Source organism: Lepidochelys kempii, chromosome 11 (assembly GCF_965140265.1).
Source record: "Lepidochelys kempii isolate rLepKem1 chromosome 11, rLepKem1.hap2, whole genome shotgun sequence".
In the NCBI taxonomy this organism is placed as follows: Eukaryota; Metazoa; Chordata; order Testudines; family Cheloniidae; genus Lepidochelys; species Lepidochelys kempii.
The window spans coordinates 41,541,511-41,557,509 of record NC_133266.1 but is presented as its reverse complement, the minus strand read 5'-3'; the positions used below and the strand labels follow the sequence as shown (position 1 = coordinate 41,557,509).

The 15,999-nt window shown below is 42.7% G+C and overlaps 1 pseudogene; it reads left to right on the top strand.

The window, feature by feature from the left end:
- Positions 1 to 15,999, top strand: part of LOC140895942 (dynein axonemal heavy chain 11-like) — a 175,709-nt pseudogene that overhangs the window by 23,566 nt on the left and 136,144 nt on the right.

Below are 15,999 nucleotides of genomic sequence, written 5' to 3'. Positions count from 1 at the left end.
TGATTCTCTGCTTCTGAGAAGCACAGTTCACTTTCTGCCATCTCTTGTGAGGGCAGCAATTTGTTCCTCATGTTGAGCAATGACCCTTTTTTGGGAAGGGAAATTCTCAAAGAAAAAAACCAGATTATTAAATTCTCATTGAACTAAAAGAATCTGCTGGAGTCATAAGTGGCTTGCTGGCACAGTTCAGAAGCAAGGAAGCCTGCAGTTGGTCAGTTCTACCCCGATCAGTAATGATCATGGCAAACAACAGGAATTGCTATAGAGAGGGCTTCTGGGACATGTGGATAATTAGACCAAAACCCCTATAAATTTTTTAAAAAATGATTTCATGGACATTTTTATATGAAAGCGCAGGTGTTACACTCTGTAATGAGTTTCAGAGCGAGTCAGTATTTTTAAAAAATACTCTCTGGATCAAATGGCTTAGTTGTGAAAAAGAATGGAGAGAAGTAAAAACAAATATTTATGAATAATATACTAGCGATGGGCTCTAGCTGCAAAATTCAAATCTGGTCCGAGCTTTTGAACACCACAAAGTTATGTTGTATTTGGATCCAGGTTTTTGATTCAGGTACCCCAGACATGTACAGTAGAGTTGCATCCCTTACACCCATTTAATGTTAAGTGTTCATATTTTTCTTTGAACAGAAACTATTAATCCTAATTTTATTTTTAATTTTGTAATAAAATACTACAAGTTTATTCATATAGGCCCTGATCCAAAGCCAATGGAAGTCCTCTGTTGACTTCAATGAGCTGTGGCATAGGCCCTAATCATTAGCATTTCCGTATTATATTTTTGAAGCAGCTATTGGGGGAAGAGTGGTCTGCTGGTTAGTGCAAGGACTGCGTGTCAGGATTCCTGAGTTATATTCCCAACGCTTTGCCTCTGAGGTGCTTCTATTTATCTATCTATAAAGTAGTTATAATTACCTCATGGTGATGTTGTGAGATTTAATGTTTGTAAAGATTTCTTTGATGTCTCAATAAAAGGTGTGAGAGAACTGGAAATTATTATTATTATTAATTTTAAATTAATAATAATTTCAAAAAATCTGTGGACTTCAACAAAGCCTCTGACCTGCTCTCTTTATTGTAGACTTTGTGATTTTTACTGGATTGTCTTCTGACACCAGAGAATACTCCCCAGACTCTCCTCATGAACTCTATGAAATACATTTTGCATTTGCAAGCATCCAGCCTTTCAGTGGAGTTCTCTTCCAGGATCAGGTGAGTGACTGAACCCAAAGAAGGATAAAATATTTCTGTAATTGCTTCATTTTTGAAATTCTTACAAGTTCTTCATGTCATATGCACATTTCATTACTCAGGACTGCAAGCTACAAAAGACATAGTTTCAACTCGGTTACAAGGGACATATTATTTAAAAATAAGTGCTGGAGACTGAATCTCTTGTGTACATCTTAACAATGAAATAAATGGTGTCTGTTTGCAATGTTTAAGTTTCATTTAGCCAGCATTACAATAAATATTAAACCTACGTTATACATTGAAAAGTAACTTTAATCTGATAATAGCTTCCTTTCTCCCCTCTGTATGTCCTTTCCCGTGGGCACACCATCCTACCTAGACTCTTCAATTCTCCTCACAGCTCAGTGTCTTCTTTGCTGAGTGCCAGCTGTGATCATATGTTTTGTGGTGCTAGACCTGACCACTGGGAACTGGCCTGAACTGACCAACTCATTTCTCATGCCATAGACCAACCAATAGCTGGCAGGTGTTAACATCTTTTTTGTTACGGCTAACTACCATTTTAGGGATATTTACTTCAGATTCCTCAGCCGGACTTTCAAATAACCAAAGGAGATATTACACCCATTTTGTTTAATGAGTCTAGATAGAGCATGCTGAGGCCAGATTTTGAGAGTTTAATAAGTGATATAAATTTTCATGGTTTATGTAACTTGGTATCAAGTCTTAATTCTTTGATTTAAGGAACTCTTTTGTAACATGGGACACAATAGTGAGTGGAGCTAAATTTGAACCAGAAACCAAGGAATGGAAGGGTTCACATGCAGGCACCAACTTGCTAAGCCATCCAGTCTCCCTTTGTTCGTTTGCTATAATTCTCATGTAATTTTGTGCTTTGGGGTTTTTGTTTGAAATGATAAATGAGAAAATATTATGGAAAAAGCTATATTCTTGCAGAATTATACTATAGCTGAAAGCAGGATGCACAGGAGACTTCAAAATTTAAAAAAAAGTCTGATCTCATGAGTGCTGTTAGCCAATTTTCAGAGGATAGTTGTTCAGATGAGTTTTGGGGAAGTATTGGGAAAGCACTGGATGTGGAGATGAGCCCATGAACCTTTTCAGATACCTCTCTCTATTGCTGTTGTAGAGTAGAAATATATAAGGACTAGCCATGTCTCTTGATATTTTTTGTCTTTCTTGGTTTTTGTTTTTTTCCCCAGCTAATTGATCACCACATGGAGTTTAGCAGGTGGTGGATCAAAGAAATGAGAACAATAAAATTTCCTTCCCAAGGGACAATTTTTGATTACTTCATTGACCCTGATACAAAGAAATTTACTCTCTGGGCTGAAAAAAATTCCAGACATTGAAATGGAACCAGATGTCCCTCTCTAGGTATGATCTACTGTAATTAAGTAATAAGAGAAACTGCATATATCTGGACAGTAGTTGTATGATTCTGGTGTGATTCTGTGTGATTGAAAGGCAGAAAGTTGAAGTTCAAGTGACATTAATCACCCAAGTAGCTCTGTAATCACTAGAAATACAGTGCACATAGAGATGTATGGCTATTAAGAAACAGCATTTACAAGTGTACAGTATATTTAATGAGTTGTGAATGACACCACAGCCAGCCTGAATCTAACTTTCTAAAATCGTATTAATACTTTATATTCATGTGCCATTTTTGTGTAGAAGGATCCTATTGAGCTTTTGCTCAATTAGTACTGAAATGCAGCCATCTCTGGGATGGAAAGCAGCAGCCATTCTGCATGATTAAAGATAATTTCTCCATTTGATTTTAGAGGAGTGGGAAATATGTGGTAGGCAATATATAGTTGTTCAAGCTAGAATTTGGACACTGAACACAAATAGAACTAATTTCCCATGTGAAAAATGGCACCTTTTCAACACATTGTACTATAGCATTGTGCTGGAGTATTGGTTTCGCATCTTGGAGGGAAAAACGTAATCCTCAACATCCCTTTCTGCAGATCCTAGGTTTTTCTGAGTGTCTTCCATCTAAGCACTTAATTGTCCTGACCCTCCTTAGTTTGATAGCTGACAACCTCAGAGCTCTAAATAATATGGCCTGGCATCAGAAAGGTAACACTAACACACGGAACAAATAGTATGTGGTGCATAGGCAACACAGTTTAAGCTTTGAAATATAATTTCTTAGCATTTACTAGTTTTTTTCCAGTTTCATGAGCTAGGTTGTCCCTGGCCCTTATATCGATGTGCAAGAGGGGAGTGGGAGGGAAAGAGTGCAGGGAGCCTTCCTAAGCACCCTTTTGTGCAAGGACCAGGCACAATCACAGTCTGTGTGTTTGGAAGATTACAGGGACTGCTCTCTCCCGACTCCTCCACCTCCATTGATTCACCTTGCCTGCAAAACGGGCAGGGAGAAGTAAATCTATGGGACACATACTGGGATGTCTGTCAGACATTGTCTCAACTGCAGTTTCCTCTCCCCAGCCCCATTCTCTTCTCCGAGCACACAGCCCACAACTGATGGCGTGTGGGACTTTGGGGGACTGTGATGGGTTGTCTATAGGGTTATCATCCCTCCAGGATTGGCCTGGAGACCCCAGGAATTAAAGATTAATCTTGAATTCAAGATTGTCATGTGATGAAAATCTCCAGGAATACTACCAACCAAAACTGGCAACCCTAGCTGTTTACCCCACACAGGTGAACAAAGGAGTCTGAGAGCTCAATTAGCCCACTTCGCTGCATCTGGAGGGTGCATCAAGCTCAATTTGTGGTTAGACCCCATTGAGCAGGAGCTGGATCAACTTAATAAAAGAAGGCAGTGAAAGCTACAGAAGGTCCCAAAATAGAGAAACCCAGGAAAGAGGAGGTAGGCAGTTCCCTTTCTCTGGGAAGAGTCTGAGGAAGGCAGACTGAAGAAGGCTACAGGGTAGGAATTATTCCCTGTGTTGGGCCCTGAAAAGGCACAGAGAGGCAGTCCTGAGGGGTCGACATTCCTGGAGAGAAAGGAGAAGCTGGGAGGACATAGGGAGAAACCAGAAGAGAGGCTGTGTTAAGCACAAGATTCAAGGAAGCAGCACAAGGGGCTCAGGGGTAGAAAGTAGCCCAGGGAAATAGCAACGTGTTTGAAGGAGCTGCCCTAGCTGCTCAATAAAGGGTCCCTGGGCCAGAACCTGGAGCAGAGAGTGGGGCAGTGTTCCCCATCCAGGCACAAGGAAAGGTTCAAGCCTGATGTAAGGACTATTTAGGCTAAAGACTGAGCCTAAACTTTGGGCCAAGGGATAGCTCCAAAGGTGGCAGAAAACCTCTTTTGTAGTAAGACTTTTTTGACTTTGAGTTGTAATTTTTTTTAACCTCAGAAGGCATGGAATTAAAACATGACCTGGCCAGAGGGCCAAGTCACTAGAAGAGGGGCCATTAGTGAAGAGTGCTAGACAAAGACAGCCAGCTAGACCAGTGATTCTCAAATTTTGGATTGGTGACCCCTTTCACATAGCAAGCCTCTGAGCGTGACCCCTCCATATCAATTAAGAACACTTTTAAATATATTTAATGCCATTATAAATGCTGGAGGCAAAGCCAGGTTTGGAGTGGAGGCTGATAGATCACGACCCCCCCATGTAAGAACCTTTTGACCCCCGAGGGGTCTCAACCCCAGTTTGAGATCCCCTGTGCTAGACTGTGTCCAGCCATAAGGTGGTGCGCAAGCAGTGAGTCTACTCTTCCTCAGGAACCCGTTAGGTATGTCTATACTGCATTTTGGACTGAGCTGGCTCGAACCTCCCAGTCTAGGTCAACCTACTTGGGATAGTGGGACTCATGCTAGCTCTTGAAAAACAGCTCTATAGTTTGCTAGCTAATCAGGGCACCTGAGTTTAAAAAGGACCTCACTTCAGTTTGTGGCGTGCATGCGAGGAGCTGGGGAGCAAGAGGCACTAGGAGCTGAGAGTGAGAAGGCATACTGCTGGATGACTGAGGAGTACAAGCATTATCAGACACCAGGAGAAGGTTCCTGTGGTGAGTATAAAGAAGGTGTTGGGAGGATGCCATGGGGAAGTAGCCCAGGGAATTGTAGCTGTTGTGCAGCTGTTCCAGGAGGCACTCTAAACAGCTGCAGTCCACAGGGCCCTGGGCTGGAACCCGAAGTAGAGGGCAGGCCTGGGTTCCCCCCAAGCCTCCCAACTCCTGATCAGACATAGGAGGAGTTGACCTGGACTGTGGGTTCCACCAGAGGGGAAGGTCTGGGCTGTTCCCCGACCCACATGCTGGGTCAGCAGAGACTGCAGGGATTGTTCTCCTTCCTTTTCCCCATGCTGGCCGGTGATGAGGTTATCTGAGTAAAACAGCAGATTTGAGCCATGTAAGTGGCCAAACTGAGGACTGTCATGAATCTCTGAAGCGAGAAAATCCTCCAATAAGCACGGGACCCACCAAGGTAGAGGGGGAACTTTGTCAAAACTGGTGTTAGTGGTGGGATCTGGTGTGCACAGCGCGGCGGAAGAAGGAGGGTGTTAAAAAAAAAAATGGTGGGTTTATTTTTTTTCACCACAACGGAGGATGTAGTGCGGGCATTGATACAAGCCACGGCTGCCCAACAGGAGGCAGTACGGTTGCAGCATGAGACTAATCCCTTGTTGATTGACCAGGCTGCTCAAGACCGTGCTATGTTGTGTGAACTGGTAAACCAAGTGAAGGCCCTTACGGAGATGAACCGTGGCCATGTATGGAATATACAGACCAGCAATTGCCTGCAGAAAATGACGGGGAAGGACGACATATAGGCATATCTCCTTGTCTTTGAGAGGACAGCCCTATGGGAGGCCTGGCCTCGAGATCAGTGATCTGGCATCCTCACCCCATTCCTGTGTGAGGAGGCCCAAAAGGCCTACTATGATCTGCCTGAAGAGGCTGCAGCAGACTTCCCGAAGCTGAAAGCAGAGATCCTGGCCAGATCTGGGGTAATGACCGCAGTGCGGGCCCAGCGGTATCACGTGTGAAGGTACCAGGAAGACAAAACCAATTGTATGACCTCATCCATCTTGCATGAAAATGGTTGCGAACTGAGTCCCGGAGTCCGGAAGAGATACTAGAGGTTCTGTTCATTGACTGATACATGAGGGGACTACTGCTAGACCTTTGCGCATGGGTAAGCCAGAACGAACCCTCCACTTATGACGAGGTTGTCGCTCTGGTGGAGAGGCGAAGGGCAGCGAGGGAGCTGACCCGACCAGTTAAGGAAGAGGCACCCTGGGTTAAACTAGCAGCACCAAGCCCTAGAGCTCAGGTGACTGGGCCACCAGGAGGGCCCAGGTGAAAAAAGAGAGGGGCTGAAGGCCCACCAGAGGCCACAAAGAGTTGGAGCACTGAGGGGGAAGAAGATCGTGATGTTAGACTGCCCAAACTAAGAGACCGGGGGACGCCTAGGGCTCCATACAGATGTTATGCCCACGGGGAGTTGGCGACACGTAGCTGCACAATGTCCCAATGCTGAGAAGCCTATGCAGTGTAACTTGGGGAACTGGGCAGACCCATGCTCCCTAATCCACTTTGTGGGGGGTCTCACTAACCCCACATATGTACACCAGACCAGTGAAACTAAATGGGGTAGAGACTATGGCACTGGTTGATTCGGGGAGTGCTATCACGCTTGTCTCGGGGAGGCTTGTGAAGCATAGTCAATTGCTGTAGGCTAAACGTACGGGGATAACGTGTCCATGGGACAGTCAGTTACTACCCCAGCATCCCAGTAAAAATTGAGATCCAAGGGAACACTACTGAGGTAGCAGCAGGTGTAGTCCCTAAACTCCCATACCCATTGCTCATAGGGAGGGACTTCCCAGGGTTTGGAGACTTACTCTCAGTAGGGGGATTGGAGAAAGAGGGGAACCCTGAAATTAGTGAGGCATCCACAGTGGACTGTCAACCCCCAATCTTCTCTGAGATATCCCCAGATTTGTTCTCCACTCCCAGACAGGGTAGAAAGACGAAAAGGGAAAGAAGGGCAGCTAAGGCCTTAGGAACCCAAATACTGACCCAAAGCCAGAGGGTCACTCTTGTAGGTAGGCAGACCTGAGCAGCTGAACAGGAGGCCACCCAGGAGAGAGAAGCACCCGAGTCTGACCCATACCCTAACGCCTCTGAACCAGTAGAGGCAACAGAGACTGGCCCCCTAGAACTTGGACAGACCAGCCCCGGGAGAGGAAATTTTGGATGGGACCAGGCTGAAGACCCAAGGTATGACAACATTAGGAAAGAGGTGACCGAAATAGATGGAGTTCCCGTGGAAGAGAAAACCCAGGGACCAGGACCCTACTTCATAATGAAGAAGCTTTGCACCAGTACAGGGGCAGAAGGTACAGCAGATCCTAGCACCTCAAAAACACCAGAATGCTGTATTAAGTCTTGCCCATAGTAATCTTTTTGGGGAGCATTTGAGGGTAGAGAAGACCCTGGCACAGGTCCTACGACAGTTCTTCTGGCCCGGAGTACATGAAGAAGTGCGGAGGTACTGTGCATCCTGCCCAGAGTGTCAGTTGCACAGTCCCAGTCCCTGTCCCCGCTTGAGGGCACCTTTAGTAGCCCTTCCCATCATAGAGGTCCCCTTCGAGTGAATAGCCATGGACCTAGTGGGACCCCTGGAGAAGACGGCTTGGGTCCACCAATATATACTTGTTGTTTTGGACTATGCTACTCGCTATCCAGAAACCATCCCCCTGCGGAACACAGCCTCTAAAATGATAGCCAAAGAGCTTGTGGGGATCTTTGCCCAAGTGGGGCTACAGAAAGAGATATTAACAGACCAAGGAACTCCATTTATGTTAAAGCTAATGAAGGACCTCTGTACGCTGCTCCATATACATACCCTGAGAACTTCAGTCTATCATCCACAAATTGACGGGCTGGTAGAAAGGTTTAACCAAACCCTCAAGGCTATGATAAGGAAGGTGGTAAGTCGGGTCGGGAAGGACTGGGACACCCTACTACCTTACTTTATGTTCGCTATCCAGGAGGTACCTCAGGCCTCAACTGGATTTTCCCTCTTCGAGTTATTATATGGGTGCCACCCCTGTGGCATGCTAGATATCGCCAAAGAGATCTGGGAAAAGAAACCCAATGAGGGGAGAAATATAATAGAACATGTATTGCAGATGTGAGACCGGATAGCCTGAGTCACCCCTATTGTACGGGAACATTTGGAAAAGGCACAGGAGGCCCAGTGAACCCATTACAATCGCCAGGCAAAAGTCCGACAGTTCCAACCAGGGGATTGGATGATGGTGTTGGTACCCACGGCAGAAAGCAAGCTTCTGGCCCAATGGCAGGGGCCCTATGAGGTGGTTGAACCCATGGGGGAAATAGCCTACAAGGTGTGGCAGCCAGGACGCCGGAACAAGAACAGATTTATCACATTAACCTCTTGAAATCTTGGCACTAGTGAGAGGCATGTGTGGTGGCCCAAGAGGCCCCAATCCAGGGAAATAACCTACATGAGCAGATCAGGATATCCCCTGATCTGACACCAAACCAGAAGAAGGAGGTAACTGAGATGATCAACCGGTACCAGGACGTGTTTTCAATCAAACCAGGCCGGACCACCGAAGCATATCACCACATTATCACAGACCCTGGTATCCTACTCCTAGTACGAGCTCTTCATCAGCCACATTATGAGGTAAAAACAATGAGGATTTAATCAGATCTGACAGGAAGTCGGCCAAAAAAATTCAAAATTATCAAGAAGACTATTTGAAATATGGATTGACATCCACTATCGTTAACGATGAATCTCACCCTAAGTGTATATTGTGCCTTGAGATATTAGCTAATGATAGTATGAAGCCATCAAGATTAGCAAGACATTTAAAAACTAAGCATCCAGAACATGAAGACAAACCTCTACAATTTTTTCAGCAATGTTTAAAGTCATGCGATACTCAATCCAGTACTTTACAAAATTTCATTAAATTTAATGATAAATGTTTAGAGGCCTCTTATGAGGTTTCTTACTTAATAGCAAAAGACAAAAAGCCGCATACCATTGGGAAACACTTGTTCTTCCTGCCGTGGTAAAAATGGTTGAAATAATACATGGAAAACAATATGGCGACAAACTAAAATGCATTCCTTTGTCAGCAGATACTGATGGAAGATGCATAGAAAACATTGCTGAAGATTTGAAGAAAGAAGTATTAGAATGAATTACGCAGTGCGGGAGGTTTACTACACAGTTGGATGAAAGTACAGCTGTTTCTAACGTGTCTCAGCTTATGGTATTTGCTAGATTCTGTTTCAATAATCAAATACACAAAGAACTACTTTTTTGTGAGCCACTAAAGGACAGATATACCGGAGAAGATATATTCTCAACAGTAAATGACTTCTTTAATAAAAACAATGTTTTATGGAAAAACTGTGTAAGTGTAACCACTGATGGAGCGGCTGCTTCAACTGGAATAAAGAAAGGATTCTGAGGTAAGGTTACAGAGATAGCACCACACGTAAAATTCATTCACTTCATCATTCATAGGCAAGCTATTGCAGCAAAGAAGTTGGAGCCAGAAGTGCACAAAGTGCTATAGGATATCATCGATTTGGTTAATTTTATAAAAACAAGACCTTTAAATAGTAGAATCTTTACAATACTTTGTAATGAGATGGGGAGTGACCATGATAATCTTTTGTACCACACATAGGTTCGCTGGTTATCTCGTGGCAAAGTGCTTAAAAGAGTTGTCAAACTTAAAGATGAGTTGCGCATTTTTCTTTTACAAAAAGACAAATTTGCTGACCTTTTCTGTGATGACAAGTGGCTGGCAGTGGTATGCTACCTAGCAGATATTTTCAAAAAAATCGACATTTAATCTGTCCCTTCAAGGTAAAGGTGACTTTTTAACAATGAGTGAGAAAGTAACTGCTATGGAGAGAGCATTTTGAAAACGGATGTTTGGAAGCGTTGCCATCGTTATGTGATTTTGTTGCTGAAAACGATGTAAGTGTGTCACCTATAAAAACTCTCATATCTGCACACTTAAAAAACTTGGAAACAGAATTTTCTAACCTGTTTAAAAATCTTCCAAACGAAGAGTTTGAGTGGGTTTTGAACCCATATGTTAAAAATATAAAAATGCAACACCTTCCAATTAGTTTGCAAGAACAACTGATTGACATCAGGGAAGATGGAAATTTACAAGCCGAATTTCAACAAAGCCTTTGCATAATTGGTGGATGGGATTGAAAAATGAGTATCACGATTTAGTAAGCGCAGCCAATGCTGTACTACTTCCATTTGGATCTACGAATCTTTGTGAGGCATCTTTTTCAGCTATGACAGCCATTAAAACCAAGGTGCGAAATAAACTGAACTTAGAACCAGACCTTCGAATCTCTGCATCACAAAGTGTTAAACCAAGATTTTCAAAAATAATGAAGCATATTCAATCACATTGCTCTCACTACACATATTATTATTATTATTTTTTTAGTGAGACCAAAAAGATTTTTTGTACCGTTAATAAATAAAATAAAATAAAATATTTTTAAAATGTTGTTTTTCATCCTTTTCTAATTTCAATTTTTTGGGTATGTTTTATAATATACATAATATATTAGTACAGTAGTACATGTATATAATTTATACATAAATAAATATACATATATTGGGGGTGCATGCTCAAAAACTTTTTACTGATAGGGGCGCGCGATCAAAAAAGTTTGGAGATCACTGCTCTAGACAGCTGCAGTCCACAGGGCCCTGGGCTGGAACCCAGAGTAGAGGGCAGGCCCGGGTTCCCCCCAAACCTCCCAACTCCTGATCAGACACAGGAGGAGTTGACCTGGACTGTGGGTTCCACCAGAGGGAAGGTCTCTGGGCTGTTCCCCGACCCACATGCTGGGTCAGCAGAGACTGCGGGGATTGGTCTCCTTTCTTTTCCCCATCCTGGCCAGTGATGAGGTTATCTGAGTAAAACAGCAGATTTGAACCACTAAAGTGGCCAAACTGAGGGCTGCTGTGAATCTCTGAGGCGAGCAAATCTGCCAATAAGCGCAGGACCCACCAAGGTAGAGGAGGAACTTTGTCACACAAGACCTTGGTGAAATAGATGAAAATGATTAAATGTTTGCTGATAAAATAACTTGGAGGTCCTCAGAACAGGGAACAAAACTGACCACATTTCAATTCTATGCAAATGGAGAAGAACTGTAGAAGGTGGTACAAAACAGGAACAGAGCACATGTCGGAATGGTCCACACACTAATGGTAGCTAAATTGAGAATAAAAATTAAAAAAAAGATCTGAACAACAAAGATGCTCATGTTATAATATCAGATGTTATAATATCACCATGCTATAACAGATGACAACACAGCAAGAGTTTAGAATTAAACTAGCAAATAGATACCAGGTGCTTGAAGATGAAGATGATGGAATGGTAGAAAGGTAATGGAAACCTGTAAAGGAAATTTTCATTAGTAGTTGTGGTGAAGTGCTGTGATTCAGGAAGAAACATCACAACAAATGTGATCTGAGGATATATGGCAGAAAATACAAAAAGACTCAAAATTAAGTGTATACTAAATCAAGGAAGAACACAGACAGAATGGCTCCCAGAGGAATATGCTGAAAAGAACAAAGAGGCCAAAAAAATGTTAGGAAAGAGAAATGAGATTTTTAGACCAAATAGAAACAGATGCACAGATCGCTGCGGCACAAAATTACACAGACATCGTTAGACAGTTGTCAGGACGAAAAACAAATACTAACCAACCAGTTCAAGACAATGAGGGCAACTTAACAATGAAGACATCAGAACAATTAAATATATGGAGGTGGTACTATAATCAATACTGAATGGCGAGCCAGTGGTCAATCCCCCAGAGGCCAGAAGGAGAAGATGTGGACATTGAACTAGGACCCAACAGCAGAGTAGATGTAGAAAGGGCAGTCAGTTGGTTAAAAAATGGAAAGGCCCAAGGTCCAGATAACATTCCAATGGAGGTTCTTAGAGCAGACTTAAAGAACATAGTAGACATTTCAATAAGCCTCTCACAAAAGATACGTGAAGAAGAAAAAATACCAAATGAGTGGGAAAATTGTAGCGAAGACGCCAAAGAAAGACATCAGTCAGTGTAAAAACTGGACAGGCATTCAATTGCTTTCTATTCCAAGTAATGTATTTACACATATTATTCTAGATAGAATAAAGAAAGCAGTAGATTAAAGGTTAGGACAAGAACAGGCAGAGTTCAGACAGGAGAAATCATGTATTGATCAAATAGTAACCTTACATATCATCATAGAACTATTGATTGAATGGCAGTCACCGCTTTATATTATTTTTATAGATTTCTAAAATGCATTTGGTACAATGGATAGAACAATTTTATGGAAGTTGCTGTGACACTATGCATCCCATAGAAATTTGTGAACGTCATTCAGACTTTCTATGAAAATATGACATGCCAAGTAATACATAACAATGAACTGATTAAGCCATTCAAGGTTACTACAGGTAGTTTTTTATTGGTAGTGAATTGTATAAAGAGAGAGACCACAGAACAACTAAGGGGCATACAATGGACTTTGACACAGAAGTTACAGAACTTGACTTTGCAGATGGTATCAGCTTGCTATTCCATACCTGTAGAAACATGCAAACCAAAACAAATGATCTCCAGGCCTATTCACAATTAATAGGGTTGAAAATCAACACAGAAAATGAAAGTCATGAGAATCAACGCACAACAAAAAATACCAGTAATGTTTTCTGGGACTGACATAGAAGATGTCTGATGTTGTACATATCTTGGAAGCATTGTAAGTACAACAGGTGGAACAGATGAAGACATTAAAGCCAGACATGCCTTTGCTACTCTAAATCCATTTTGGAGAAACAGAAATTGTGTTCTTCAAACTAAACTTTGAATATATGTAAAGCTGGTTGTACTATATGGCACTGATAGGACCAGAAATTATGGAACAAAAATGGAGATGGCTAGGACATACATGGAGAAAAGGCCTGAATGATGTAAGACAGCATTGGACTAGAACCCCCCCAGGGCAAGAGGCAATGAGGTAGGCCAAGGATAACATGGATATACACAATAGAAGCAGAATTGAAAGCTACCAGAATGACAATGGAAGAAGCTAAGTCTGCAGTAGGAGACTGGTGAAGATGGAAGGCAGTGGTGAAAGCCCTATGTTCCTCATGTAATAGGGAGGTATGAAAGTGAGAGAGAGAGAGAGAGAGTGAACATAAGCAGGTACAATTCTGCTGAATTCAATAGAGTTACACCAGGGCTGAGTTGAGCCCTAATGTTTGTTTAGTCACTTTGATTTAGGAATCTTTTCATTATTTACTTGTCGGCAAAAATTATGTTTGGCATCTACCTGGAGGGTTGTGGTTTTGTTTTTTTGTTTTTTTCTCTCTCTCATTCTAAAATTTGGCTAAAAGAAACCCCTCAAGGTTGACAAGGACTGGGATTGACAGAACTATGACTCTTTGAAATCCCTGTTGTCCATTTAAATTTTAATGTTTCTATCATTTGTTCCTCAGTGTAAATTAACAGCCATGGCAGTGTGTTGGGTTTCTTTTCCGAAGTCAAGACTTTAAATTTAATTCAATAGCCTAGATTTACAGCTATTCTATATTTCACAAGGCAGAATCAATAATGTGACTGAAGTGAAGAAGATAAAAATTTATGGTATCTTGCAATTTAATGGTTGAAAAGATGCAATTGGAGAGATCATAAATTGTGAAGGAGTTTATGCTTCATTGCTCCTGATTCAGTGCTTGCTGTTAGAACTTGATTTGTGACTATTCACAAGGTGTGATTAATGGTGTGATCGATGCTTGCTTCAGTGCAGTAAAGCAGTTGTAATGCTCTTCATTAGAATAAATAAAATAAATTGACTGAAGCTTTATAAAAACTGTGTAACATTTAAAATCTAAAATGTCAATTTTTTTCCTGTTACAATTTAGGTTTCTTGAGGCAGTTTCCACCTACATCACATCACTCATTGTCATTCTTTTTGGATATTCTACAAATCCATGTGGGTTCGGGTTAGCTTTATGCAGAGCTCACTGAGAAGGAAAAAAATAAAAAGTTGAATAGGACTGAGTGGAACCTAGGATATCTGGTGGCTGTGTTTTGCCATCCTGCAAATGTACATTTATCCTCCTTTGACATGTGAAAGTTTAAAGGAATCAAGGCAGAAAATGACCCTTCCGTATACAGCTTGACTAAAAACAATAAAAATTAATGGTTTTCATTGTTTTTAAATGGGGTGGATGTATGATCGGCACCGTAGCAGAGACGATGAAGATAAAGGGGCATATTTTGAGTAGTATTTCTTTGGTGTGAGAATGTATATTGCATAAGCCAGTACTGTCTTACACTATGCTCTAACACAGGTAGGGGGATGTGAGAGAACCTGAACAGCCATGAAAGGCAGTGGGATGGAATAATTTTGATATAGTCATTTGAAGAATGAGCTTCAGGAGATACTAACAAGGAATGGTGTTGAGAGGGCCATAGGATGCCTTATAAATGTCAGTTAAGCCCCCCTCAATATATGGATAATTTCAAAGTTTTAAAATGTCCAAACCTAAACATTTAGTGTAAAACCGGGGGAGGGAGGGAATCGTGCTGTGACATTTACAGCAGTTTGAGCCACACGAGATTTTCCCTATCTGTTTCAGTCCTATTTGTGTTTATCAGTCTTGTTGGGAGATTAATCTGGTAATTAACAGGAGAGGTTCATGAGGTTTCCACAGTCTTCCCTTGTTCTGCCATGCACGCATTTCCTGATTTGAATCTGCAAAGAAAATGCCAAATGTAGAGATGCCATTTTTGAGCTGTTGTAGCTATATAAAAAGTAGTGTTTCTACTGTGGCACACACTAGTTAGTCTAGTTGTCATCTCAAATGTTCCAGCTATTCTGCCGCCTCAGGATAGCTCACTTTGTCTTTTTCACAAATGTGGCAGAAATTCAGGCGTTAACCACAGACTTCTCCTAAATCTAATCTTTGGTGAAATGTGACATCATGCAAATAGAGGAGTCTTTCCACTGAAGATGCTTCCTCAGACTGTTATCTTAGGGCGAAATCCTAGTCACTCACACAAGTAAATGGGCTTTGGGTGGGTGACATACACTGGAATCAGCATGCATGGCCACCATCCCAGCCCAAGTTGTGGAACACCTGCATAGCCGCTTGATAGCTGCAAACACGGCCACTTGGGAGCCCCAGGAGCGCAGCGGTGACTGAGACTTGCAGTGCTCTCTGGCCATGGTGTTTTGGTAATGGATAGGTGTAGCTGCTAAACCCATTGACTTATGCCTCCAGTGCTCCCCTGGCCATAGGCACTGCTCGTGGAGCACCCACGGGAAAAAAAAACAGTGGGTGCTCAGCACCCACCAGCAGCCCCTTGGATCAGCGCCGCACCCTCCCCTGGTGGCTCCACCAATCAGCTCCTTCCCCTCTCATCCACTTCAATCAACTGTTCAGGGATGTGCAGGAGGTGCGGAGGGGGAGGGGGAGGAGTAGGGTCAGGAAGAGGCCAGGGGAGGGAAGAGGTGGGGTGGGAGCAGGGGTTTGGAGGAAGGGATGGAGTGGGAACAGGGCCTGGGGCGGAGCAGGGGTCTAGTACCCCTCCCCCGTAGGATCTGAGTAAGTTGGTGTCTATGCTTCTGCCCTTCCATACTGCTGCAGAGAAGGAGTGCAGAGGGCTTCTGCATGGCCTTTCCACAGCCAGGCCTCAGACCATTGGCCCACTACAGTTTGGGCC